Source organism: Chelonia mydas, chromosome 9, assembly GCF_015237465.2.
Source record: "Chelonia mydas isolate rCheMyd1 chromosome 9, rCheMyd1.pri.v2, whole genome shotgun sequence".
Classification (NCBI taxonomy): Eukaryota; Metazoa; Chordata; order Testudines; family Cheloniidae; genus Chelonia; species Chelonia mydas.
Window position 1 is genome coordinate 26,226,379 of NC_057855.1, and position 27,969 is coordinate 26,254,347.

The 27,969-nt window shown below is 39.9% G+C and overlaps 1 protein-coding gene across 50 annotated transcripts in view; it reads right to left on the reverse strand.

Annotated features, from left to right (window-relative positions):
* MBNL1 (muscleblind like splicing regulator 1) overlaps positions 1-27,969 on the reverse strand; it is a 197,511-nt gene that overhangs the window by 55,949 nt on the left and 113,593 nt on the right. Inside the window, exon 1 of one of the 50 annotated variants that reach the window (XM_037909361.2) lies at positions 26,626-26,650. The exons of the other annotated variants lie outside the window; for them this stretch is intronic. The gene's annotated coding sequence lies outside the window, so the exon portion shown is untranslated. Of the gene's footprint in view, positions 1-26,625; positions 26,651-27,969 lie in introns of those variants that run through there. 50 annotated transcript variants of the gene reach the window in all.

Here is a 27,969-nt window from a genome sequence, read left to right on the forward strand (position 1 = left end):
AAAAATTCACCACTAGCTTAGAGGCTGGGTTGAGGCCACTTAGAAAATGCAGGTGAAAATTTTCAGACTTGGGTGAATAAATCCATTTTTGAGCATCTAAATTAAAGCTTTTATTTTGGAGCCTAAATTTAGATACCCAAGTTTGAAAAGTCTGGACACAGGACTTAAAGATGGCTCCAAAATCTCACAAACATTTATTGTTTTCAGTAACTGGATAAGGTACGGGCTGTTCAGACATATCCCTTGAGATGCATGAGGGGCAAAAAGTTAAAAATGTACTAGCACTGTATGCTCAAATTGCAAAGGGAAGAATAGCAAATTGATCATGCTGATGATCTTGACTTCTTATTAAAACTTTCTTGGCAGTCCCTGTGTGTTTATATAAAAAATGAGTTCTAATTAGCAATCTGATATCACAGCTCATTCAGTCCTGTGGGTACAAATTATCTGTACCCATGGGAACAGCTTTACTGGAGCAGAAATTCACTTCTGCCACTCTCCCATAGGGATTTCATCAGCAGAAAGCAGGTGTAAACGCCACCTGAGGTGCCACAAGAGTCTCATGGCAGAGACTACCCTGGAGTTCTGCTAAATTAGTGACTGTATTCCTTTCAGGGGTCTGATCTGACTTAAGTATCCCAAGTTTGACCTCACTTAAAAAAAATCAGACATAAAAATACAAAAGTGTCACAGCACACTGTTACTGAAAAATTGCTTTCTCATTTTTACCATATAACTATAAAACAAATCAATTGGAATAGAAATATTGTATTTACATTTCAGTGTATAGTACAGAGAGCAGTATAAACAAGTCATTGTCTATATGAAATTTTAGTTTGTACTAACTTTGCTGGTGCTTTTTATGTAGCCTGTTGTAAAACTAGGCAAATATCTAGATGAGCTGATGTACCCACTAGAAGACCTCTGTGTACCCCCATGGGTATGTGTACCCCCAGTGGAGAACCACTGTGCTAGATCAACCCATCTTTTGCTGGCCTGGCCACACCCCCTTTCCTCTGGCCACTCCACATTGGGGGTTCTCACCAGGCTTAGGTCCCTTAGCAGAATGTGTGTGTGTGGGGGGGGGGGGGGGTTACATATACTTTGTGCCATTACACCCCCATTTTTCAGGCAAACTTAGTGTTGCCAGAGGTTTGTTGCGTGGGTTCTTCGAGCATAAATTAAGCTCATTTTCCTGTATAGAAGTGAGCTCAAATTGAGTTCACACTGCACAATAACGTCATCCAAGTTGTACAAAATATCATTCTTGGCTCAGAGGAATGGTAGAGTCCACTTCAGAGTCCATTCATTCACCCTTTCCAGCTACCCTGCCCAGTTCCTGCGCCCCCATTCTCTTGCATGGCTCAGTTAGTAATAACAGGTTTTTGCCTTGAATCTATCCTACAGTATAGATATATATATATATTATTATTATTATTATTATTATTCATTAGTGTTATTTGTATTCTAGTAGCCCTCATAGAGAGGAGGTTATACTGCAATCATTCATACATAGACAACAGTATTTTTAGCTGGTAGCAGTTTATAGATAGATAAATGTGTGGTTATTCATTCATCTTTTTGGGGGATATGTGAAGGGGCATTCTGAAATTTGCGAACATCAGGTGGGACAGAACAATAATACAAAGGCACTTGTATGATTTAGAAACAAGGGCTGAAAATAACAATTAGATTCAACTAGGAAAACTGTAAGCTAACATACAGGAGATAATCCGAAAAAGGACAAAATCTGGGAATCAGTTATGCTGAAAGAGACCTCAGAATTATCAAATGAAACATGAGTTTGCAAGGTGATCCGGATGCAAAAAAAAAGCCTAAGCAATTTTGGACTAACTACCCAAAGACATACTGTCACGCTGCAGGAAGGTAACAGACCCTCTCTACATGGCGCCTGAATGACTGCACCTGGACCACTGCATTCAGTTCTGAGCACCACATTACCAAAAATGAATTTTATTACTTTAGAAGAACTTAGAAAAAAAGACAAGCATCACATGGAGGGAATCATTTCTGAGGCAAGACTCAGAGAGCTAAAATACATATAGCTGGGAAAGACGACAACAGATCAAGTGTGTAACCATTTATAAATACACTGAGGGAGTAAAACTCAAGATTACATAGGATTTTTGTAGAATGGTACACGTAAGTATAAACAGGAACAACTGAATGAAATTAAGAAAAGAAAATTTTAGGATACGCATCCGAAAATACATCCTGACTCTGAGCTGCATTAGTCTATGGTGTCATCTCCTCATGGAAGAGGTGGAAGCCCATTCCTTGGCATTCTTAAAACTAGACTGGATAATACAACAGAAAATGTACCAATGCAAACAATCATGCATCAGCAGGGAGGGACTAGATGATTTAGTAAATCTCTTCCATCTCTAAGGTGTATATCAGAGTTTATGATAAATGGAGAAAATGACCTTGCTCAACCTTGGACAAATGGAGAAAATGCCTCATTAAAAAGACAAATGATAAAGATAAATATGGACGTTTTTAAGTGAAGAAAGCTTCAGTGACTGCTTTCAGTTTGTGTTCTGCACAGCTTTCCCTTTTAAACCAGATTCTAGAGGATCTACCTCTAGATGAGGATTATTATTTCACAAGATCACAGTAATGGGGTTTGATTTTGTAAACACTGTACAGTGCACATAAAGCATAACATTACTGCAAGTATCATATAAGGTTTTGCTACTGAAGTGATATAAAAACAGCAAAAATAAAACAGACAGCAAGCTGGTGCACTGTATGCTTTGCAACCTTAAAATACAGCTCAACTTGTTCATTTTAAACTTGAGTATCCAATGTGTAATATTTATTTATTCTGCTATAATTAGGTAATATTTACTTTATAATCACATATAAGAACACATTTCATAGCTGTATTTGGTCAGGGAAGGTCTTAAAATTAAGCTGCGCCTGCGCCTGCCTGCTGGGTCTGTTTACTTATGCTATTTTTAAAACACTGCAGTAGCATAATCCAAATCACAGAATAGTTGCTATACCATTCTGCTCTGTGTTTCTTCAAGAAATATTGCTTATAAAAAGCAAATCAGAAAGCATCTTGTTTTTCATAAATCAACCAACACTGTATCATTAAAGTATCTCTATAGATGTTCACAGACATAGGAGAACTAAAGAGCACAAATATGCTGTTTATTAAGGGTTGAAGCCTTATTTGAATAGATGCTTGTTCTTTCCCTAAGGTATTAGGCTCAACCTCTTTGCCCATATGGAGTAACTCAATTAGCCATTCACACAATTTCAGGGAACAGTCTGAAGTGACTGTACTAATTCTGTGCATTTTGTTAGACATATAACAGGTTGCTAGAGTAAGTTTAGACTAAGAGGGCCCAATCCAGCAAAACCTTACTCACACAAATATCCCCACTGGAGCTATTCACTTGAGAGAGAACTACTCCACTCAGTAAAAAGAAGAGGAGGACTTGTGGCACTTTAGAGACTAACAAATTTATTTGAGCATAAGCTTTCGTGAGCTACAGCCGATGAAGTGAGCTGTAGCTCATGAAAGCTAATGCTCAAGTAAATGTATTAGTCTCTAAAGTGCCACAAGTCCTCCTTTTCTTTTTGCGGATACAGACTAACACGGCTGCTACTCTGAATCCACGCAGTAAAGAGTTTTGGGGCCTATGTTCTTCTTAGTTTGAAACAATATGCAGTGCTTCCAAGTACACAAGAGTAAAATTATTAGCAAAACAATTCCTTAACCATAAACATCTTGTACATAAAGAATGATGCACACACACACAAAAACCCTACCTTTCCATTCTCTCTGAGATTCTTAATATAGCACCATACTCAAAGAAAACAGGCTGCTGGCATGATAATTCTCCAATTAAAAGTTGTTGCCTTAGCAACAGGTTTTAATACGTACTATAGAACATATGAGCTGGCTATGCTAACAATTCGGTCATTTGCATGCTAGCACAAAAATAAGAAAATGTATTGCGTGAAGAGAGGAGCTATCCTAGGGAACATTGGGACAAGTCCATATTTGGTGTACATGCATCAAAAATGCTGAAGTGAATGGAGCTACGTTAATTTACACCAGCTGAGGCCATGATCTATCAAGTATATCCCCTTGTTCATAAGAAGTAGAAATAAAGTCCAGAAGAACATAAGGATGTGGCCAATGCCAGATGCTTCGAAGGGAATGAACAAAACAGGGCAATTATCAAGTGATCCACCCCCTGTTGTCAAGTCCCAGCATCTGGCAGTCAGAGGCTTAGGGACACCCTTGACCATCTTTGCTGATGGCCATTAACTGACCTATCCCTACATGAACTTCTCTCTTTTCCTAATTGCAACAAATGTAAGCGGAAATGTGGGCCAACTATTTTTCTCAATTATAACAGTACAAATCTAGATTTTACACCCCTCCCCCACTTTAATGCTTTGTGATCTTATGGTTAAATATATTACTCTGCACACAACAACATTTAGGGTCATTAGTGTTACCACTGAAATCAATGTGAAAACCTCTATATACTTCAATAGGGACAGAATCAGCCCATTAAACATTTTAAAAAGGCTTTCTCCTGAAAACACACTTTAATTTCTGTAAATAGTTTTTGATAGTTACTACAATCTTTATGCATCTTTAATAGTATTACATATCCAAAGAGTTCGTGTGCCATTTATGCTTCTGTGTCTTGGTGAGAGAAACCAGACAAATAATCCTCTAGTATTTAAAAGGCTATACTTTAAAATCATAAAGTAAAAATATGAAAAAAGTTTCTTATATTTACTAGATGTTAATACTACCACAGTATCATTATATCAAATTAGATGCAGTTAAATTAGTATTATTAAACTAACTACTGTTATATACCTACACCGCACCAGGACATAGAATGGCTTCTTATGGAAAATAAGGTTGTTCCACTGACATTTTCCCCAATTTGCTTTTTAAGTAGAATTGGATTTCTGGTTTCCAGGGGAAACTCACACTGGCATCACTCTTTTGTTTCTCATATTTCTGTACTATACTTCTAGTATTGTAGGTCAATGCTGTCAGGCAGAACCCAAATAAACTGCACTATAACTGCCTTGTATTTATATCTTTTGGTGTGCATTATCATCATATATACTTCATTATTCTTTTTGCTTTTCTCCCTTCCGCCCACACTCTGTGTTGAGATTCGTTCTAGGGAAAAACAATGCTACCCAAATCAAGGAAATGTTTGAGTCAATTGGGATGGAAAATATTCTCTTTTTTACTAATGCTGGGGAAGAAAAAGCTGATTGATTTGCTCATCTGGAGAACAAAGGAGGCAAACAATTTTAAAATCTAGAATAGAAATAAATATTTTCTGATCTCCAGTGCTAAAAACACTGTAGCTCTGATTCTAATCTCATTCATGCTAGTATAACTCTACTGACTTCCGTGGGGCTACTCCTGATTTACACCAGCATATGTGAAATCAGAATCAGGCCCAGTTTATCAAAGACCTCTTCAAAACAGTAATCATGCTAAAACATGGACCCTTCTCCAAGAGGTCAGACACCTCGGCTTGTTTGAAGCAAATACACCCAAAGATAGCTCTCTAACTCCACTCCTATCGCAGCCAGGAAAAAGAGGCCCAGTTAAATCCATCCTACATCTTTCAAAAACACTCCAGATTATCACTGGTGGTTCTGTCGTTAACAGAAATAAATAATTATATGATATTCTAACACAGTGCTTCATTATGTATTCTGAATCAGTCATCAACTAAAATCTGGACTCACTCAACTTCACACCTGGATCTTTAGATGTCTGTATCAAAATCAAGTTGGTTTAGAAATAACTGGGGAAAAACCCAAGAGAGCAGCTTGTGCCACACCCCTAAATTCTTTTGTTGAAGAACAGTAATCTCATTGCACTGTAGCTGTACAATGTTAAACATTTTTGACCCAATACAAAAGAATCTCTGTTTTAGCAAGCAAAAGTGCCTTCTGCCAACAGAGATCTCAGTCACTAAAACCAAAAATTGGAAAATGGACACCATATAAAATCTGCAGTTTGCCTGTAAATTGTAAAACCACCTGTATAGATGCATATCTGTTTTGGTTCATAGAAAAGCACTTTAACAGACATGTCTCTTGTTGTGGATGCAGAGAACAGAGAGTACAATCTAATACTTTTTTTTTTGTATAATAAATTGCTATCCTTTTACTATTGAGGCAGTTGTTCTGATGTCCCTGATCTTCTGAGCATATATTTTCCAAATGAATTTTTAGTTAAACAAAAATAATTACTTGAATGTGTTTTATTGACATTGGCTGGATATGAAAGGTACAAATTCCATTCTGAGTGAGTAAGCGGACATGCTTACGACTCCAAAGCAAGCAAATATCCAAAAGCCACACCTTTTTTGGATAAAGAAATATTGTATGTATCAAACAGATTTAAAAAAATCCCCACACCTAAATATTTTAGGGCCAGATTAATAACACCTTACTTTCCAGCATTCCCATTGATTTTATTGACTTACTGAAGTCAACAGGACTGGTTAGAAATGAAGGTGTTATTAAGTGCAGGTATTCACATTGAAAGGGTATCAGGATTTTCCCTTAGTTTGCAGTTCTGGGGTACAATAGCAGCATTAGCATCATGAAGGTCTAGAGGGCTTTTTTTTTTCTTTTTAAGCAGAGGGGATTCACATCAACGAAAAATGAAGCTTGTTACATGCCCCACGCATTTATATATTTTGGGTAACCATATATGAGTCCACGAAAATATTAATCGTAAATAAAATACAGCTATTTTGTTTTGTTATCCAGTAGTAGTGGATGACAACAATATCTTTGCTTTAATTTATTTTTGTAAACCTACAGTGAGCTCGTTTATAACAGCTTTTTAAAAATCTTTCCATTGCTCATTTCCGAACTTCCCCCCCTTTTTTTCCTTGCATTTCCATTGGAGCTGGAGTTTGTAGACACACCAGAAGGGGAAGTTGACTTATGCATTTTTTTTGTTTTTCCTACAAAAATAATAGCTTTTCTACAATAATAAATCCTCATCGGTGTTGTATATATTAAAATAAGACACACATTTATAGCCCCTCCCAAAATGCAATTACAATATATGAAGGTGCAAAATTTCACGCTGGCATGTGCAAAGGGCATTTGGATATGCACAATAATTGTAAAGATATATTCAACAGTCATGCATAAATATGTTTTTCTCCACATGTAACTGAGTGTGCTGCAAATACTACTGTGTGTATGTTCAAAATTCCCTTGAAACTGTAAACTTGGAATCTTAAGGATACTCCTTATCAGATAGCAATTGCAAATATATAGTATGTCCTACTTTATGTTTGGTTTCCTTATAAAGTAGCTTGTTTTGAGTCAGATTCTTCTATTAGTTATACCAGTGCAAATCCAAAATAACTGAGGACAGAATTAGACCAATAATCTTAAAAAAAAAAACAACCAAAAAAAAAAACTCCAGGAAAAGAAAAAACAGAAAAAAAATCCTGCTCATTAAAAACTGCTGCTTATTTATCAACAGTGACACTCCATAGTGTAACAAATTAGTGTAGCAAAACAGGCTGCCTGAGACCTTCATATTGGTAGAATTCCTGCTCCTGTTCCAAAAGTAGACTCTAAATACTTGAACATTTTAGTACTTATGACAAACAGCTGAAGAGCTCTGATTCTATTCAACGGTGGGTAGGAAATATACATATTTAATAGCCAGTTCATTACATACTCCCTTAGTTTAGACAAAGCTCATCTGCAAGCATCTGGGATTCAATGGAATTCAAATCCCATAGCAAAAGCCAATACTGTATAACTAATCTGGGCCACGTGGGGTGTGTCTACATTGCAATAAAACACACGTGGTTGGCCCATGTCAGGTGACTCAGGCTGCAGGGCTCAGGCTGCGGGGCTATAAAGTTAGAGAGTAAATGTTCAGAATCAGGCTGAAGCCCAGGATTGGGGACCCTCCCCCATCACAGGGTTCCAGAGCCTGGGTTCCAGCCCAAGCCCAAATCAGCTGACGTGCTAGCCGTGGGGTGTTTTATTGCAATGCAGGCCTACCCCTAGAAACTTCCTGGTTATCGCTACATTGTACAACATAGCCATTTATAAAATCACAGTGCTAGCATGTATAGAACTCAGACCCTGCTTCTCCAAAAGCAAAGGCTCTTAGCATTTGAGCTAAAGAAGTATCTCCATTAGCTATTAGCTGTATATGGCCCATATGACACACAGTTCTGATTCCAGCAGAATCACACACAGTCTATTACAGTATGATGGACTGTATTGTGATTGATAGCACAGGTGGACTAAAGATGCAGAAGCTTATTTTAAGACGTATACTTGTGAATTACAACACACAAAAGTGCTGTGTTAATATACTTGAACGACTTCATGTAAAATATAACCCTGCAATCTACTTGTAATGTGGTCCAAATCCAGATAACAGGTTCCTTTTAATTTCTGCTTCAGGCAGCATTATCTCTGTTGATTTTGCATGCTAATCTACCACAATTTTGATAGGAAACATGCTACTGCGAGCTCCTCCCCACTGCTAACCTGCCTAATTTTTCTTGCCCTCCCTATGGGTCATATGCCTATTTGGCAGACAGAAAGATGGCCTTGTGGAGAACAGGACAATGTCCCCCACTGCAGATCCCTAACAGGTTTTCTCTGCAGCTTTGTTCCCACAGCAGGTGAAAGTATATGGGCCAAAGTTACTATCCACTTTCAGCAGAAATCAACACTGAAAGAGCTGCAGAGAGCCCGTAGGGAAAACTTGAGTAACAAAAGACTGCAAACCTACACTTTAACACACTATCACTGTTGCCAGCTTTTCCTCTTGGACTTTGGAGTCTATTCTCTGTTCTCCAGTAAACAAAAATCTTCCTTCCCCAAACCCCCATTGCTTGCTTCAGCATGTAACCTACTAGCAAACTTCATCCATTCCTCTCCAGAAGAAACGTGTGCGTTCCATTCAAAACTCACTACTCTGTCCCAGGAAACATTGTTTCAAGTTCCATTTAGTTAAAGGGATTAAGCTTTAAAGGACTGGGCAACTCAGGAGATGGACAAAGATATGGAGCCTTCCTTCCTTTCATTCTTGCCCGGAGAAGTGGTGGCCTACAGTCTCATTATCATATACCTCGTGGCCTATCTGACCTAATTATCTGTGGCCTACATGTATGGAATTGCTGGACTACGATCAGTTCTTAGCAAGAGTGTCCAAATTAAAAAAACCCACACTCACTATCATAATTGGCACTATTAGGCACACTTCTTGGCAGTCTCAGTAGAGAGGTCAAGCAATGAATGCGCAGTGGAGATTGAATTACCTTTTCCTCCTTAGAAATGGCTCTTCCAGGGCAAGGCTGAAACACACTGGCATGACATTATGGGAAAATATGCACAGCTGACTGTATGAAACTGATCTGTGGATAATACATCACAGATCTTCAGTTTCCAGTGGAATCAGTCCATATCTTTGATGAATGCTACAGTCATTTAGAAGGTTTAATAACTGTCCCTTTAACTCCTCCTGGGAATCCCGCCCCCCCCCCCGCAGTTTCTCTCTCTCTCTCTTTTGGCCCATGCTATGGTTTACCTACATGGCCAAATATACCTACATGGCCTCTTGCCATTCAGCTTCCCATTTCCAGAGTGCCTCTGCACTGCAGCCCTCACTTCCTTTCTGGTATTATCCACTGTTATACTTTCCCTGTTTGAGTAACTAATTTATCCAATTACCATAATTTTTCCTAGTATCCAAGTAAATATTTTTTGCTATCGCTGCATGTTGTAAATTCAGAGCAATCACAATTTAACTGCAGTCAGCCTATATACCAGAGACCCAAACTGTGCCCTAGCACTAATTGCTTAGGCAGGTTATCATGAAATTTAATCTGCACTGATCAATTTTAATTGAGGGGAGCTAGAAATAAACAATGAGTCTTGCTTTTTATAGTACATGTATTTGGCAGAAGAAAACTTAGAGTTTTGGAAGACTGTTGCCATTCCTAATTCTGCATTGGTACAGCTAAGGCTCCACTTGATTTTTTTGAAGCGGGGGAAGATTTCCTACTGGCTTTGCTTAAAACTACTGTAGGTTTACATCTCTCCAGCTAAGAGGATTTAAGGTCAAATTATTTCACGCTGGTATTTGTCTATTCTGTTATACATTAAGCCTACTGTTCAGTAAATAAGATTATATAAATCCTCTCTCATTCTGTTATTCTAATGTGTTGTACTATGCAACTGAACTACTCTGGTAAGTCTCAAGCACAATCTCTCTTTTACTCAACTCAGAAAATTCATGCTAACCATGAACTAGTCTCAGTCAAAGACCTGAGTAAAGGGTGTTACATAAGCTGAGTTGCCTGAGTAGTAACCCCCAGGGATGTTGTTTCCCAGGGACATCCCATTGAGGCACAATTCATCTGGTGCTCTCCTCTTGCACTGACAAGGAGTAATCTACATTAGCCCTTTACAGGGTACAGCATATTTCCCCTGCCAGGTCCACTGGCCTGCATGCAAGGGGAAACTGAGCCATGGCTTTGTCCATTTGCTCATGCAGGGAGCATTTGGTGTGCCTGGTGCTGCAGTCACAGTAGTACAGAGTGGGTCAACTGCCCTGCCTCAACTGCCCTGCACATCTGCATTCAGCCACGGCACAATCTAGCCCCATCTCTGGATCTCTGTGAGCAGGTGGAGTTCCCACTGTGCTTTAAAAACAGAGCATGTACAGTCCATATACAGCCCAATCTTACCATCTACTTGTGCTTTGGCTTTATTGGTAGTTGAAAAACCACCACCACAAAGTAATACTCCCCAAGGCTGTCTGCTGCAAGGATTTCCCTGCTCAGACATTGCTGCTCCAGACCCTAATTTTCTTTGGGGTGCCAACTTTCTAGTTGCACAAAACTGAACACCCTAGCCCTGCCCCTTCCCGAGGCCCTGGCCCCTGCTCACTACATTCTCCCCCCCTTCGTGGCTCCATGTCCACAGGCACTGCGCCACCCCCTCCCCAGCTCCCACTGGCCTGACAGCCTGGTGGAGTTATAGGCTTCTACGGTCACAATGAGTCAGCAGAATTCACTCAGCAGCTTTATGCAATGTTCTTTCAGCAATTGCTAATAGGGTGGGTCAATAGCAAAGCCCTGCCATCCTGTTTGCCATCCTTTTTATTAAACGAAAGATAACACCACTCTCAAAATGTCTTTAGGTCAAGGAGTTCAGAAGAGCTCTTGTTTTCCATAGAATAAAAATTCATTTAGCAGATGCTCCTCAATATGTACTGTTAAGAGCTAACTTTATACACTGCAAGCCCCTTCCTACCCCCCCCCCCCCACAAACAGCCCTTGCCCTGAAACAACTGATGTTAGTAAGCTTTTAGCATCTGAATGTAACTGAAAATAAACATGTTCATCCCAGAAGAGTCTCTTCAGTGATGCTCATACAGGACTTGCTGAATCCGGTATAAGATAGTAATTTTATCATTATTTATCGTATTTAAAATTTTGGGGTTACCTCCTCTGGTCAGCACCCAGTCTGAGCAGCTGTGTGCTGGGCAGATATGGAGTAAGACAGTATCCTTACCACTAGCTGTGGAATAGCTACAGAGCTGTGCCCCATGTGAGGCTTTTCAGAGAATCCTGTACACTTGCCAGTTTCCGCTATTTTAAATGACACTGATCTCACTTCTGTAGATTGCAGGAAGGAAGAATCCCATGTACTGCTGCAGACTAGACCGAGTGGCTAGGCAGCAGTTCTGCAGAAAAGGACCTAAGGGTTATGGTGGACGAGAAGCTGGATATGAGTCTACAGTGTGCCCTTGTTGCCAAGAAGGCTAATGGCATTTTGGGCTGTATAAGTAGGAGTATTGCCAGCAGATCGAGGGACGAGATCATTCCCCTCTATTCGGCACTGATGAGGCCTCATCTGGAGTACTGTATCCAGTTTTGGGCCCCACACTACAAGAAGGATGTGGAAAAATTGGAAAGAGTCCAGCAGAGGGCAACAAAAATGATCAGGGGCTAGAGCACATAATTTATGAGGCGAGGCTGAGGGAACTGGGATTATTTAATCTACAGAAGAGAAGAAAGGACCGGGGGCAGGGGGCAGAAGTTGATAGCTGCTTTCAACTACCTGAAAGGGGGTTCCAAAGAGGACGGATCTAGACTGTTCTCAGTGGTAGCAGATGACAGAACAAGGAGTAATGGTCTCAAGTTGCAGTGGGGGAGGTTTAGGTTGGATGTTAGGAAAAACTTTTTCACTAGGAGGGTGGTGAAAAACTGGAATGGGTTACCTAGGGAGGTGGTGGAATCTCCTTCCTTAGAGGTTTTTAAGGTCAGGCTTGACAAAGCCCTGGCTGGGATGAATAAATTGGGGATTGGTCCTGCTCTGAGCAGGGGTTTGGACTAGATGACCTCCTGAGGTCCCTTCCAACCCTGATATCCTATGATCCTACGTACACAGGCATAAACCTGGAGAAGTTCCACTGCTATCAGCTGTATGACGAGATCTGTGCTAGTACAAAATCAGTGTAAGCAAGATCAGAATCGGAACCACAGAGCTTAGTTTTCAAATTGGATGCTAAAATCCCACATTTGTGCATGTAAATGAGCACTGAGGCATACAAAACAAGTATTTGTATCAGGAGTTAAGTATGAAAGCAGAGCACCTGGTTTAGCTGCCTAAATTTGAAAACTGGGCCCACCGTGGAAATAGTTTATTTAACATGATATCACCTTGTAGTTACCTTTGTTTCCTTTGCAATTAGTATTTAATTACTTTACTACACACTTGTTATTTGGATCTCTAGACAGATTCACAGTAAATTACTGACTAACCTCAGTCAACTCTGAAGAGGAATTTGATTCTGTTTTCACTAGTTTTGAAACACATCTGTGCAAAGCCTGTGGTATCCAGCTGCTTGCACATCCCTCCTTTCATTTAGCATTTTCAAAGCTTATCAGTGGTATGCCCCAGCACAAGTAAAGCCTATGTCATTCTGCACAGAACCTTTTTGAAGACTGTCATTAAAGTAAGAGACACACAGCAGTGGAATGAAGCAGAGTGAAGGAAGGCAATGTCCAAATTTCTCTACACAGCTCTGCTGATGCACTTTAGACCTCACTTGCAGCAACACACCTACTACTCCAGTCCTGGGCCTCTCTTTAGTGGACACTACTTCCAGTGCCAAACAGTGTGGTTACTTTGTAAGACCCATGGACAGGTATCTGGATGTTCCAAACAGTCATTTTCACCTGTGACCTAAATCCAGATAGTGAATTCAGGTCTCCAGAGAGAAAAGGTTGTGCACTCATCTCCTAAATGCTATTTACCTTATCCCAGTTATGTGTCTGGCACACAAAGATGTCAATATGTGCTACCATGTGTTCTCAGTGCACTGGCTTCTCCACTGGAGAAAATCTAGGTTCAAATTCTGCATTAGGGTCTCAAGGGGAAATGGGTTTGGAGACCTCATCCTTTTGTCAAAGTCACAAACCAGCACAAAGTTTGGCAAGATCAGAAGTGAAGCCAAGGACTAGATTGGCAAGGATTTTTCAGTTCATGGCTAGAGCACTCCCAGCACCTACCTACACTTTGTCTGGAGCGATGACAGCTTTAATCTCATGAGCAATGAATTCACACAAATGTTTTTGAAAGGACAACAAAAAACTTGTTACTCATGTTAAGAGATTTTGATTAAGTGAGCATTCTGTGTTGAGAGCATGATCACTCATCCTGTATATTAAGGCAGTGGTTCTCAACCAGGGGTACACAGAGGTCTTCGAGGGGGTACATCAACTCATCTAGATATTTGCCTAGTTTTACAACAGGCTACATAAAAAGCACCAGCAAAGTCAGTACAAACTAAAATTTCATACAGACAAAATGAGAAAGTAAATAATTTTTCAGTGATAGTGTGCTGTGACACCTTTGTATTTTTATGTATGAGTCTGTAAGCACGTAGCTTTTAAGCGAGGTGAAATTTGGGTGTATGCAAGACAAATCTGACTCCTAAAAAGGTACAGTAGTTTGGAAAGGTTGAGAACCACTGTTTTAAGGGACTTCTATTATCTGATGTGATGAAACATGCCCAGTTGGGAGCATTTGATCAGATAAAAAAGCCTGTTTCCAAGCAGGAAACATGCAACAGATCAGACACCGTAATGCAAATGTATGATTTTATACTGTTAACAAAACACTGTAGAGAGCTGTCCCTTAACTTTTTTATGTTGACCAGCTGCCTGATCTCTTCATGCCAATGACCCTTCAGTAATGAAAACAGATGCATACCCAATATAGTGGGTGCAAGCACCTGGACATGCAAAAGTGGAGTGCTGGGACTGAAACTCTGGGCCCATCACTGAAATACAATACTTGCAAAAGCACTTTCTCAGAACCACAGGTGATAGTAATAACCTCTAAAAAAATACAATCAACTGAATCTGATTATTAAGATTAGTAATACTGGCTGTATTAGTAATACTGAATATTCTTGCAGACAATTTATTTTGATTCAGTATTGTTTGCACCAATTAAGAAAGGAGCACTTTAGTAACTGGAGATAATTTATCAGGATTCTGGAACTGAGCTACAGTTCCAACTGCATAGACAAACAATTGAGGCTGCCTCAGGGAATCACTGAATTAGTAAAATAGAAATAAGAAATATTTCAAACCAGCTAATTTCTCTCTGTGAAAAGTATTTCTCCATTAACTAAAATGAACTCTCCTGTGATATGCAAGAAGTCAAAGGACTTGCTGGCAGAAAAGAGAGTGGATGATGACAGATGTGGCAATCTATGTCTATCTGTCTTGTTAACAGCTCAAAAAGCCCTTCAAGACCTCATCTGTTTTCACAATTATCACCACCACATTCTGATCCACCCTATACACACTTCTCTTGTTTGGTAAATTGTATCTAAATTGTCCAGTGAATGACAGATCCATTTCACTTCCCTGACAATAGCATCCTGCCCATTTGCAGCCTGTATCCTCTGATCTCAAGTTGACACCACAGGCTAGCTGATCAAAGCAAATATGGGAGCTGTCACTGTGGATCCGTCACCACGACAGGCTTGAGTGACTGTAGTGTTGCTCTCTGATAATATATAATAGAGCTGAGGAAATACTGCTCTCAGTGCTGTTGCTTACTCCTTGAGATATCGGTCTCCGACACAGCTTGCAGAAATCTGCACAGACATTTTCCAGAAGAAGATGTCTCCGAACATTTTTGTTTTCTGTTGATGTAACAGGAGGAGACAGCTGAACTAATCATACACATCCAGGAGTCAAATAGGGCAGGGGGGAAGACAATGAGGTTCTAGGTGATAACTTTTACTGGACTAAGCAAGCTAAGGAAGTTTCTTATTTGTAATAACTAGGAGCATAATCCTGCAATGCCTTCAAAAGCTCTCAGGAGCTTGAAAAGAGGTGCTCAGTAGCTTGCAGGATCCTGCTTGAATTACTGGAAAACATACTAAATAGCATGCTTAGTACATTCATTAACACACACAGGAGACAAGCTGCATTTTATAACCTGTCAACATTCATGGCTTTTAGAATTTCTGAGTTGGCAGGAATGTTACATGGCATGTTACACACCAGAAAAATAAAAATGACAGGAAGCTAGATTAAATATATTTTTTCAGATACTCCCAACTCTGTAAAAAGAAAAGGAGTACTTGCGGCACCTTAGAGACTAACCAATTTATTTGAGCATAAGCTTTCGTGAGCCACAGCTCACTTCATCGGATGCATACTGTGGAAACTGCAAGAGACATTATATACACAAAGACCATGAAACAATACCTCCTCCCACCCCACTCTCCTGCTGGTAATAGCTTATCTAAAGTGATCACTCTCCTTACAATGTGTATGATAATCAAGTTGGGCCATTTCCAGCACAAATCCAGGTTTTCTCACCCCCCCCCTTTTTTTTTTTTTTACAAAAACCACACACACAAAAAGAAAAGGAGTACTTGTGGCACCTTAGAGACTAACCAATTTATTTGAGCATGAGCTTTCGTGAGCTACAGCTCACTTCATCACGAAAGCTCATGCTCAAATAAATTGGTTAGTCTCTAAGGTGCCACAAGTACTCCTTTTCTTTTTGCAAATACAGACTAACACGGCTGTTACTCTGAAACCACACACACAAACTCACTCTCCTGCTGGTAATAGCTTATCCAAAGTGACCACTCTCCTTACAATGTGTATGAAAATCAAGGTGGGCCATTTCCAGCACAAATCCAGGTTTTCTCACCCCCCCACCCCCATACACACACAAACTCACTCTCCTGCTGGTAACAGCTCATCCAAAGTGACCACTCTCCCTACAATCAAGGTGGGCCATTTCCAGCACAAATCCAGGTTTTCTCACACCTTCCCCCCCCAACACACACACACAAACTCACTCTCCTGCTGGTAATAGCTCATCCAAACTGACCACTCTCCTTACAATGTGTATGATAATCAAGGTGGGCCATTTCCAGCATAAATCCAAGTTTAACCAGAACGTCTGAGGGGGGGAGACAGGCCAGTCCTTGCCTACAGACAGCCCCCCAACCTGAAGCAAATACTCACCAACAACCACATACCACACAACAGAACCACTAACCCAGGAACCTATCCTTGCAACAAAGCCCGTTGCCAACTGTGCCCACATATCTATTCAGGGGACACCATCACAGGGCCTAATAACATCAGCCACACTATCAGAGGCTCGTTCACCTGCACATCCACCAATGTGATATATGCCATCATGTGCCAGCAATGCCCCTCTGCCATGTACATTGGTCAAACTGGACAGTCTCTACGTAAAAGAATAAATGGACACAAATCAGACGTCAAGAATTATAACATTCATAAACCAGTCAGAGAACACTTCAATCTCTCTGGTCACGCAATTACAGACATGAAGGTCACTATCTTACAACAAAAAAACTTCAAATCCAGACTCCAGTGAGAAACTGCTGAATTGGAATTCATTTGCAAATTGGATACTATTAATTTAGGCTTAAATAGAGACTGGGAGTGGCTAAGTCATTATGCAAGGTAGCCTATTTCCCCTTGTTTTTTCCTACCCCCCACCCCCCAGACGTTCTGGTTAAACTTAGATTTATGCTGGAAATGGCCCACCTTGATTATCATACACATTGTAAGGAGAGTGGTCACTTTGGATGGGCTATTACCAGCAGGAGAGTGAGTTTGGGTGGGGGGGAGGCGGAGGGTGAGAAAACCTGGATTTGTGCTGGAAATGGCCCAACTTGATTATCATACACATTGTAAGGAGAGTGATCACTTTAGATAAGCTATTACCAGCAGGAGAGTGGGGTGGGAGGAGGTATTGTTTCATGGTCTCTGTGTATATAATGTCTTCTGCAGTTTCCACAGTATGCATCCGATGAAGTGAGCTGTGGCTCACGAAAGCTTATGCTCAAATAAATTGGTTAGTCTCTAAGGTGCCACAAGTACTCCTTTTCTTTTTGCAAATACAGACTAACATGGCTGTTACTCTGATCCCAACTCTGTGCTGATTAAACTCAACTTTGTTTTAAGCCCCAAGGACATGAGTTTGCCTGGCCTCTGCCTTTATGTCTGACATCAGTTGAGCTCATGGCAAATACTCCATTCAATAAGGGTCTTTGACCTGGTCTATACCTAAAACTTAGGTTGATCTAGCTACGTTGCTGTGCCCTGAGCTCTGTAGTTAGGTCAATTTAACACCTGCTCCCTCCTGGATGTAGCTGCAGCTAGGTGTAGGTTCTTCCATCATCCTTCCTAGCACCTCTAGGAGAGGACGATTACCTAGATTGACAGAAAAACTCTTTTGTTGATGTAGGAAGCATCTACACTATGGCATTTACAGTGGCACACAAACAGCACCATAGCTGTGCCATAGACACACCCTGACAGCATGAGATGCTGAGTCACTGATTCCAGTGAAGGGTTTGAATAATCAGCAGCACATAAATCAGTTCTTAAATCCTTAGCCAAAGAGGGAAAAGAGGGAAATGTGAAGGACTGATGAAATAATAGAGAAATATTGATGATTAATGTAGACTCAGAATTTAAAAAAAGAATAACCCACAAAAATAGTACAGTATTGTGAATTTCTACTAAACAAATGTTTTCACAGAATGACGGCAAAGCTATTCAGAGTGCTCTTGCTGAATATTTTCTTTTTAAATGCTGAAACTGAGTAGCACACGACTGTTTATTTTATGGTAGCTGCATAAAATCATAGAATGGTGATGAGCTATTTTCTAATAGTATCTGTCTACTTAAATTACTTTTTACCATGTTCTATGGCATGACGCTTCTCATATTCCTTAAACGGATGCCAGAGGCACAGCTGCCGTCTCTAAACTGTAAAGTATCATATTATTTCTGTTAATTAATGACAAAAATATGAAGCCCTACCTGCAGATAATTTTCCTTAACAACTCAACAACCAAAATAAGTGACATTACTGAATAAAGAATTTAATGTTACTCATTTTCATCACAAATAGAAAATCTACAGAGAATGACTGGAAGATGGCATTCAAGGGCTTGTTCACCTTCCTAACTGAAAGCAATATTTTTTGTTCATTATTATTCATATAAACTCTAATTTGATTTTGCACCTTCAGTTGTATCCCCAATTATATCAGATTTTGGCATTTACCAATAATAATAATAAACTATAAGCTAACTACTTCCTTAACATTTAGATATGTCCCCACTTAAAAATAAATGTAGCATAACAAGACAATTTACAGAGCCCTTCAGATGAATGATCACACTATGCTTTATGGAGACAGGTGGGAAACAGGAAGATGATGCTTTTGCAAAGTATAATATCTCACATAGGCAGAAAAGAAAAAAATGTTAATAATGATCATATTTTGCATGTTTATACCTCATCTCTCTCTGAGAATCTCGAAGTATTTACAAACATTAACGATCAGTGGCCGGATCCATTGTCCATTGAATTTATTGGAAAGACTCCCACTGACACCAGTGAGGACTGGATCTGGTCTTAAGACTCAGAAAAACCCTGACAGGGAGGTATTATTAACTCCATTTTTTAAATGGGACAGAGAGGTTGAGGGAAGCATAGGCAGTGTGTCACAGAAATGGGAACATAACCCAGCTCTCCTGATTGCCCGTTCTATGCTTTAGTTTAGCCCCAAGATACTTCCACATCCATATGTCAGAAAGATCCATGAAGATCTTTGTGTATGTTACTGAGCGAAGGGGAAAGGGGGAGGTAGCAGGGGTGGGTGGGGACACATCTGTCAAATTGTGCATACTTTATATAAATGTAAAAACCAAACTAAGTGTCCAAAAGTGCAGTCCTTACTCAGGTATAACTTGAGAGATTGGGACTGGTGAATGAGTGAAGACTACAGGACTGAGCCCTAGGTGACATAAGAGAGCAGTCGTGGGATAGTTTGCAGTACAACTCAGAGATGACATTTAAATTTGAGCTGCAGAAGGCTGTTTATATGAGTCGAACTTTGGCGTAACACTCTGTGCAAGATTGCTAGCTGACAACTGCTTACCTAATAGGTTCCCTTCCTCATAATAATCTTAAAACTGCTGCTTGCCCATTCAACTGGTAATGAAAAGTTGTTCCAAAGCACACATCACCTAGTAAGGAGACTGGAATGGCTCCAAGTACAGGAACAAAGGAAACTACTGAAACCATAAAGTAAGATTAAAAATGAAATGACTGCATCATGATCTCATTAGGAATGCAATTTTTTTTTGTCTGTGTGAGAGTATGGACTGAGTCAGAAAAGAGGCAATTACAAGTTTTTGTTTTTAAAATATTTGAACCTGGTGCTCAGTTTGGGATTGTTAGCATTGACACATGGTCAATAGTGACTGAAAGTCATTATCTTCTGGTGACCTGGGTGAAATAACTTCAACAGGTATCCTCAAGGAACAAAAATGAATATCAAGGGCCACTAATTGGCCCTTTCATTAGCTGTCCTTGCAGAGACGCCAAGAAATGAATGGGTATGGGGACTGATTTACCCTCTCGTCTTGAGTGATAGTCCCGTTGGTACAAGACTGCAGCACATTCCATAGAGCACTCTCTGTTGACAGTGCAAGACTACAATCTGTTGCTGAGATAGCAAGAACTTAAGAACTTGCAGCAGCTGTTCAGCACTTCAGTGTGTGTTAGGACATTACAGTGCCTTTGCCTTTTGAATTCCAGCCACATTAGTTGTGGAGAAAGGCAGGGAACCTGATAATGACTCAGCATGGGGTGAGGGAAGGGATAATGATTCTGATTTGTGCTCAGGTAATGAGCCTGTTAAGGAAACGGATTGTCAGTGAAAGTGTTTCTCTATACAACAATTGTATGCACAGTAATCCCATTGCTTACCTCATGATCTCAAGAGTGTGTCTGCTCTTGACTAGTAAAAAAATCAGACCCCTGTATAGCAGCTATATATTATGTAGATTTGACCTGTTAATATACGAACAGTATATGCCCATGGGGTTACATTATCAGGGAGATTTATTTGATATGTTTCAATATATCAGTAAGAATCTTTTTTTCAGAGGCTATTTTTATAATCAGTTCTCCTCTACTTCATGAAGTTCTTGGAGGCCTAACTTCTTCCTTGTTTTTATTTTTCATTGACTTTAAGTTCTCCCTAAAAATCAAACTTTTTAACATAAGCAATAAATAACAAAACACAAAAAACCCTCAAAACAAAAAATCCCGAGCCTGCTTATCAGACTGACTTTCTCAAACCCTCACGCCAGTTTAAATCTGTGTCTTTTAAGGGAGTCTAAGTCAGTAATATAGTGTTATATATTTCACCACAGAAAAGAAAAAAACAGTTTTGACCTAAAAAACCCCAAACCAATAAAACCCACTCTGAGTTTTAATTAAGTGGTTGAAGTATGTATGTATTCTGTTCCTAAAGAAAAGTACCAAATTAAAAGTACTTTACTTATGATGATGGCCCTGAGAATTTCACAACTGAAACTGATTTTTATAGCCCTGTACTTCTTTAAAATTGCAGAAATGCAATAACATCTATTGACTGGTACAACAAGATAAATAGCAACATACAGATTTTCTCAAAGATATTTGAACTTGTTTACAAATCTGTGGCACAAAACCAATACATTAGTCACAGTGTTAACAATGCAAGGTTTTAAAGTATTAATACAACTTTTGCCTTTATTGATTTTAACACATTTATATAATTTCAGTTTTCAGAGTAACAGCCGTGTTAGTCTGTGTTTGCAAAAAGAAAAGGAGTACTTGTGGCACCTTAGAGACTAACCAATTTATTTGAGCATAAGCTTTCGTGAGCTACAGCTCACTTCATCGGATGCATACTGTGGAAAGTACAGAAGATGTTTTTATACACACAAACCATGAAAAAAATGGGTGATTATCACTACAAAAGGTTTTCTCTCCCCCCACCCCACTCTCCTGCTGGTAATAGCTTATGTAAAGTGATCACTCTCCTTACAATGTGTATGATAACCTGGATTTGTGCTGGAAATGGCCCACCTCGATTATCATACACATTGTAAGGAGAGTGATCACTTTACATAAGCTATTACCAGCAGGAGAGTGGGGTGGGGGGAGAGAAAACCTTTTGTAGTGATAATCACCCATTTTATTCATGGTTTGTGTGTATAAAAACATCTTCTGTACTTTCCACAGTATGCATCCGATGAAGTGAGCTGTAGCTCACGAAAGCTTATGCTCAAATAAACTGGTTAGTCTCTAAGGTGCCACAAGCACTCCTTTTCTTTTTGCATATAATTTCAAAAAGAAAAGGAGTACTTGTGGCACCTTAGAGACTAACCAATTTTTTTGAGCATGAGCTTTCGTGAGCTACAGCTCACTTCATCGGATGCATACTGTGGAAATTGCAGAAGACATTATATACACAGACACCATGAAACAATACCTCCTCCCACCCCACTCTCCTACTGGTAATAGCTTATCTAAAGTGATCATCAATTTGGGCCATTTCCAGCACAAATCCAGGTTTTTTCACCCTCCACCCCCCCCACCACACAAACTCACTCTCTTGCTGGTAATAGCCCATCCAAAGTGACCACTCTCTTCACAATGTATATGATAATCAAGGTGGGCCATTTCCTGCAGAAATCCAGGTTCTCTCACCCCCTCACCCCCCTCCAAAAACCACACACACAAACTCACTCTCCTGCTGGTAATAGCCTATCCAAAGTGAGCACTCTCCTTACAACGTGCATGAAAATCAAGGTGGGCCATTTCCAGCAAAAATCCAGGTTTTCTCACCCCCCCACCCCCATTCACACACAAATTCACTCTCCTGCTGGTAATAGCTCATCCAAAGTGACCACTCTCCCTACAATGTGCATGATAATCAAGGTGGGCCATTTCCAGCACAAATCCAGGTTTTCTCACCCCCCCCCAACTCACTCTCCTGCTGGCAATAGCTCATCCAAACTGACCACTCTCCCCACAATGTGCATGACAATCAAGGTGGGCCACTTCCAGCATAAATCCAAGTTTAACCAGAACGTCGGGGGGGGGGGGGGTAGGAAAAAACAAGGGGAAATAGGCTACCTTGCATAATGACTTAGCTACTCCCAGTCTCTATTTAAGCAAGGCTTAATGAGCTATTGCCAGCAGGAGAGCGAGTTTGGCGGGGGGGTGAGAAAACCTGGATTTGTGCTGGAAATGGCCCACCTTGATTATCATGCACATTGTAGGGAGAGTACTCACTTTGGATAAGCTATTACCAGCAGGAGAGTGAGTTTGTGTGTGTGGTTTTTGGAGGGGGGTGAGAGAACCTGGATTTCTGCAGGAAATGGCCCACCTTGATTATCATACACATTGTGAAGAGAGTGGTCACTTTGGATGGGCTATTACCAGCAAAAGAGTGAGTTTGTGGGGGTGGGGGGGGCAGAGGGTGAGAAAACCTGGATTTGTGCTGGAAATGGCCCAACTTGAGGATCACTTTAGATAAGCTATTACCAGCAGGAGAGTGGGGTGGGAGGAGGTATTGTTTCATGGTGTCTGTGTATATAATGTCTTCTGCAATTTCCACAGTATGCAACCGATGAAGTGAGCTGTAGCTCACGAAAGCTCATGCTCAAATAAATTGGTTAGTCTCTAAGGTGCCACAAGTACTCCTTTTCTTTTTGCGAATACAGACTAACACGGCTGTTACTCTGAAACCTGTCATATAATTTCAGTAAATTCCTTCAGTAAACAGTAAGGGTTCTATTGTGCCTTTAGACCCTGATTCAGTAAACCATTCTTGTTTAGAAAGACCACAGAAGCAAGAAATCACCTTTAAGCTATTCTTTTCTGAATCTCAGCAGTAAGGAGTAAGAAATTCTGCCCCTGCTACCTCCCCACCAATTCTGGGGATCAAGCACTGGCACTGGCTCAAACTGTGTTCTCTTTGTGCTTCCTAGAAACTAGGACTGCCACTGTGTCCTGCATTTGCACAAGGAGCCTCAACTTGTGCACTTATTTAAGGCCAGGCACAGCTGAGTCCAAACCCTAAGTGACCCAGAACACAAGACACATTCAAACAAAATCATCCAGTTGGTGCCTGCACACTTATTTAGACACTAATTGAAGAAATCCTGTACAAGAATGATTTTTCCTTTCAAAAAATTACAGAGATTCAGCAGATACAGCACAACACATAAGGCCAAATCCTGCTTCCAGGAATGTCAATGGAAGTCCTGTCATGACTTCAGTAGGAGCAGGCATTAAGCTGCCTTTAAAGGGCTTTTAAGCTCAGCAAATTTTGTTATTTTTATGAGGCTCAATCCTCCTACCCTCAGTCACTGATTAATTCTGCCTGGCTAAAATCTGTGCTCATTTAGGACTTGATGTTGATGCCACTGAAGTCAATGGCAAATCTCCCACTGACTTCTTTAGTACAGGATCAGGCTGTTATATCCAACGCAACCTGAATGAAGTCAGTGGGTGTGTAACGGCCACAAGGGCTCAATCCTGCAAGGTGCTGAGCGCAATGGCCTAATCCTACAAAGTGTGTGTTTAATTTTAAACAGAGGAAAAGTCTCATTAAAGTCAGTGGGACTAGATGTGTGCTTAACTACTTTGTTGAATTGGGACTTTAATGTCTCATTTAAGCTTAAAACAAACAGCAAATAGTTGCCCCCCCCCCCAAAGAATTTTCCTAACTCTTCTCAGTTAATATATAACAAGTGGCGCTAACTGCTGCGCAAAGTCATGCTAGTCTCACTCTGCTGCTAAAGTACCACTGAATTAAGAAAGGTTACTATAATTAGTAACTCGGCTTTGCAAGGCAGTGAATGGTATCCAAAACATATCACTTCTTGGTGCAAAACAGTCTCTCTGTTGGGTAAATGAGAAGGAACTAATCAATGAAAACATGACAGTGAAGGTGGGAATTTTATAACTGAGGTATGTTTTTATTTATTAGGCCAATTAAGTGTGATTGACTTGCAGACTACCCCAGCTCAGACTCTCACCATTTCAGTTCACTTTGGTGCTCTGCTGCAGTGCAGAAACACCGCTTGAAAGAATGGGTTTGTTCAGTTTTATTTAAGGTATGTCATTATGAACAGCTTGCTCATGCCACGGTTTCAACCAGCTGATCCCACCCACAATAAAACAAAACAACCACCACCACAACACATTATTTTATCTATGAAAAGCTGCAATCAGCTATTCTCATTTATACAGTTAAGTGAGCTAAGCAATGTTATTACCAAATTTCAATCATTGATTTAATATTTTTTCCTTATTGAAGGGTTTTATGTTTTATTAGTGAGGTGAAAATGGGCCTTTTTGTGCTACTGCTGCCCAGTGAGGGTCACTTTACATTCATAACCCAAATTTATACCAGCATAAACGGATATAAAAAACATAAGCAAGCATTTCTGAATTTGGATCAGCATATAATATAGTGGAAAAATAATAGGCTATGATCAGAGATCATCACATTATAAAAGTAGGTTAGTGTCTATATTGACCAGTAATGCTACTGAATTAAAAATCTTGATTAACTTCCATTTATCCTTGACCTGTGTATTTTGAGGAAGATTCTTGCTTTGTTTGTAAATGCTGTTTTCCCTTTTTGGGATGGCTCAGAGAAAAGCCAGGCAAGTTATACCAACCACTAAACGGGCTTAAAATATTTATATACATTGTTTTCTCTGAATTAATTTAATGAATTTAGTACTCAGGAAAAGTGCAAGCCTTGGAGAATGAAATCCTTATTAACCAAGAGAAATGTAATCTAGACAAAATTACTATCAGGTGGGTGCCCAGCTGATTTAAAGACCATATTTGGAGAGTAGTTATCAATGGTTCACTGTCAAACTGGAAGGGTGTAACTAATGGGGCCCCACAAGAGCCAGTTCTGGGTCCAGTACTATTCAATATTTTCATTAATGACTTGTATAATGGAGTAGGATCTGGGGGTTATAGTAGCTCACAAACTGAATATGAGTCAACAATGTGATGCAGTTGCAACAAAGGCTAATATTCTGGAGTGCATTAACAGGAGTGTTGTATATAAGACACAGAGGTAATTGTTCCATTCTACTAAGCACTGGTGAGGCCTTAGCTGGAATACTATGTCCAATTCTGGGCACCACATTTAGGAAAGATGTGGGACAAATTGAGAGAATCCAGAGCAGAGCAACAAAAATGATAAATGGTTTAGAAAACCTGACCTATAAGGAAAGGCTAAAAAAAACCTGGGTACAGTTAATCTCCAGAAAAGAAGACTAAGGAGGGACCTGATAACAGTTTTCAAATATCTTAAGGGTTGTTATAAAAAGGAATGCAATCAAATGTTCTGCATGTCCACTTAAGGTGGGAACAAGAAGTAACAGGCTTAATCTGCAGCAAGGAAGATTTAGGTTAGATAATAGGAAAAACTTTCTGACTGAAAGGATAGTTAAGGTCTGGAATAGGCTTCCAAGGAAGGTTATGGAATCCACATCATTGGAGGTTTTTAAGAACAGTTTAGACAAACATCTATCAGGAAGAAGTCTAGGTTTACTTGGTCCAGCCTCGGTACAGGGGGCTGGACATCATGACTTCTCAAGATCCCTTCCAGCCCTACATTTCTATGATTCTATGGTTTCAGTGGAGTTTCACCAAGAATACATTTGGCCCAATGTTTCTTAAAATGATCATCATCTCTTGCAGTGAAATAATGGCCTTAATTCTGCCCTCCAACATGCATGCACCACTCCTTTTGACAGGATGTATCAGAGGATAGTACTAGGCTCAAGGTCCAAGCCTGCTGCTAAACTGTTCTTCTCCATAAGCTAATGCCTAAGGCCCAGTGAGTAAAAGGTAGAAGCATCTGATCAGTATTTTACAAATCATGCATGCATTTCTTTAGTGTCTCCACATCCATTCCCCCATTTTGAACAGGCTATATGGTTCCATGATGTATTTATAATTGTTGTGGAGCTTTCTGCTTTCATCAGGTTACTTCGGCTCTAGGAGCCACTCCATTCCAATGAAAAATGCAAGACACTTGAGATAATGATCCCTAACTGGTGCAACAGCTTTAGTGTACCTAGTCCATTACCTTGAACAAGAACAAATTAGCACATACCTGACTGAAAACAGCAGGCCAAACTCATCCTTCAGGTGACTCCATTAACTCCAGGGATGAATTTTGTTTGTTCTGCCTTCTGAGCCCTCATTTTCATAGCAATTTGGTAGTTTCAAAATCTTTAAAAATTGATATTTGTAAAGTAATGTTGAATATATTTCCGAAATAAATTAACATTAAAATTCAGCTTGTGAAGCAGGAATTGCAAAGGTTACAGCCTCTGTAAATGCAGGTTTTGGAAATGAGAAAAAGCAGGTTTCTGTGAAGCACGGAAGAGTAGCTCATGCTTGCTAGTGCTACGCAGTTGATACTTCCTTAAAAACCAAGGAACAAATCCTGCTCTGTGTTACACCCATATTGCTCTAGAGATCTCTGGAGAGTTATGCAAATTTAACAGAAAACATAACTAACTCAACTGTATCTAGCAAAGTATTAGACCCAAATTTATCTCCATCACATAGAAACCTAATGGCATCTCACTGTTTTATTAATGTAAGTTATTGAGATGATGAATTCTAAAAATGTGATAAAAGAAACATTTCTTCTCAAAACCTGTATTCCTTACTCAGTCAATGTGGACATTAATGGTGGGATGGCAAGATTTGCCCTGCCTGAAACCCACATCATTTCAAGCTTCTTGGCCAGCTATACTCTGTCTGGTATGCCAGTGGGAATTTGTTTAAATAAGATTGACAAATCTGTAGACCAGATTGTGTCCCTTGTATCTGTGAACTGTGAGACCTCTCCACATGTAGATCTTGCCCATTTGTGCATTTCCCTTTCCCTCAGCCACACAGAGGGTGCTCTCTGGCTCCAAGGATCTGTGTGGGAGGGAAGGGGAAGGCAGCAGATGATGACATTCCTATCCGCTAATCCCATGGCGCTTAGGGCAGAAATACAGCCTTTGCGGGATGTGCCATTTAAAGTGGGCTGTGGGTAGACCTGGTCAGGAACAATGTGATTAAATGTTTTTCTGTCAAAAACGCTGATTTGTCATATCTGAAACTTGTCTTGGGAAAGGGTCCGTTTTGAGGAGTTTCCCATTTTGAAAAAAAAAGTAAAAGTAGTTTTGAAATGTTCTGTTTTGGTGTTTAAAAAAAAACTGTTTTTCGATTCAAAACAACAACTTTTTGTTTAAAAATTTAAGTTAATGCTGGTAAAGAAAATAAAAACCAAAAAATAAAAATAAAAATGAAAGGTTTCAATTGACTGGAACTGAGGGGTTTTTTTCCGGGGGGGCGGGTACTTTTGATACATGAACATTTTTGAGATTTTGATTTTTCATCCCGATTTAGGACAAGAAAACAGTTTTCCACCCAGTTCTGGTTGTGTGAGCTGCCATCA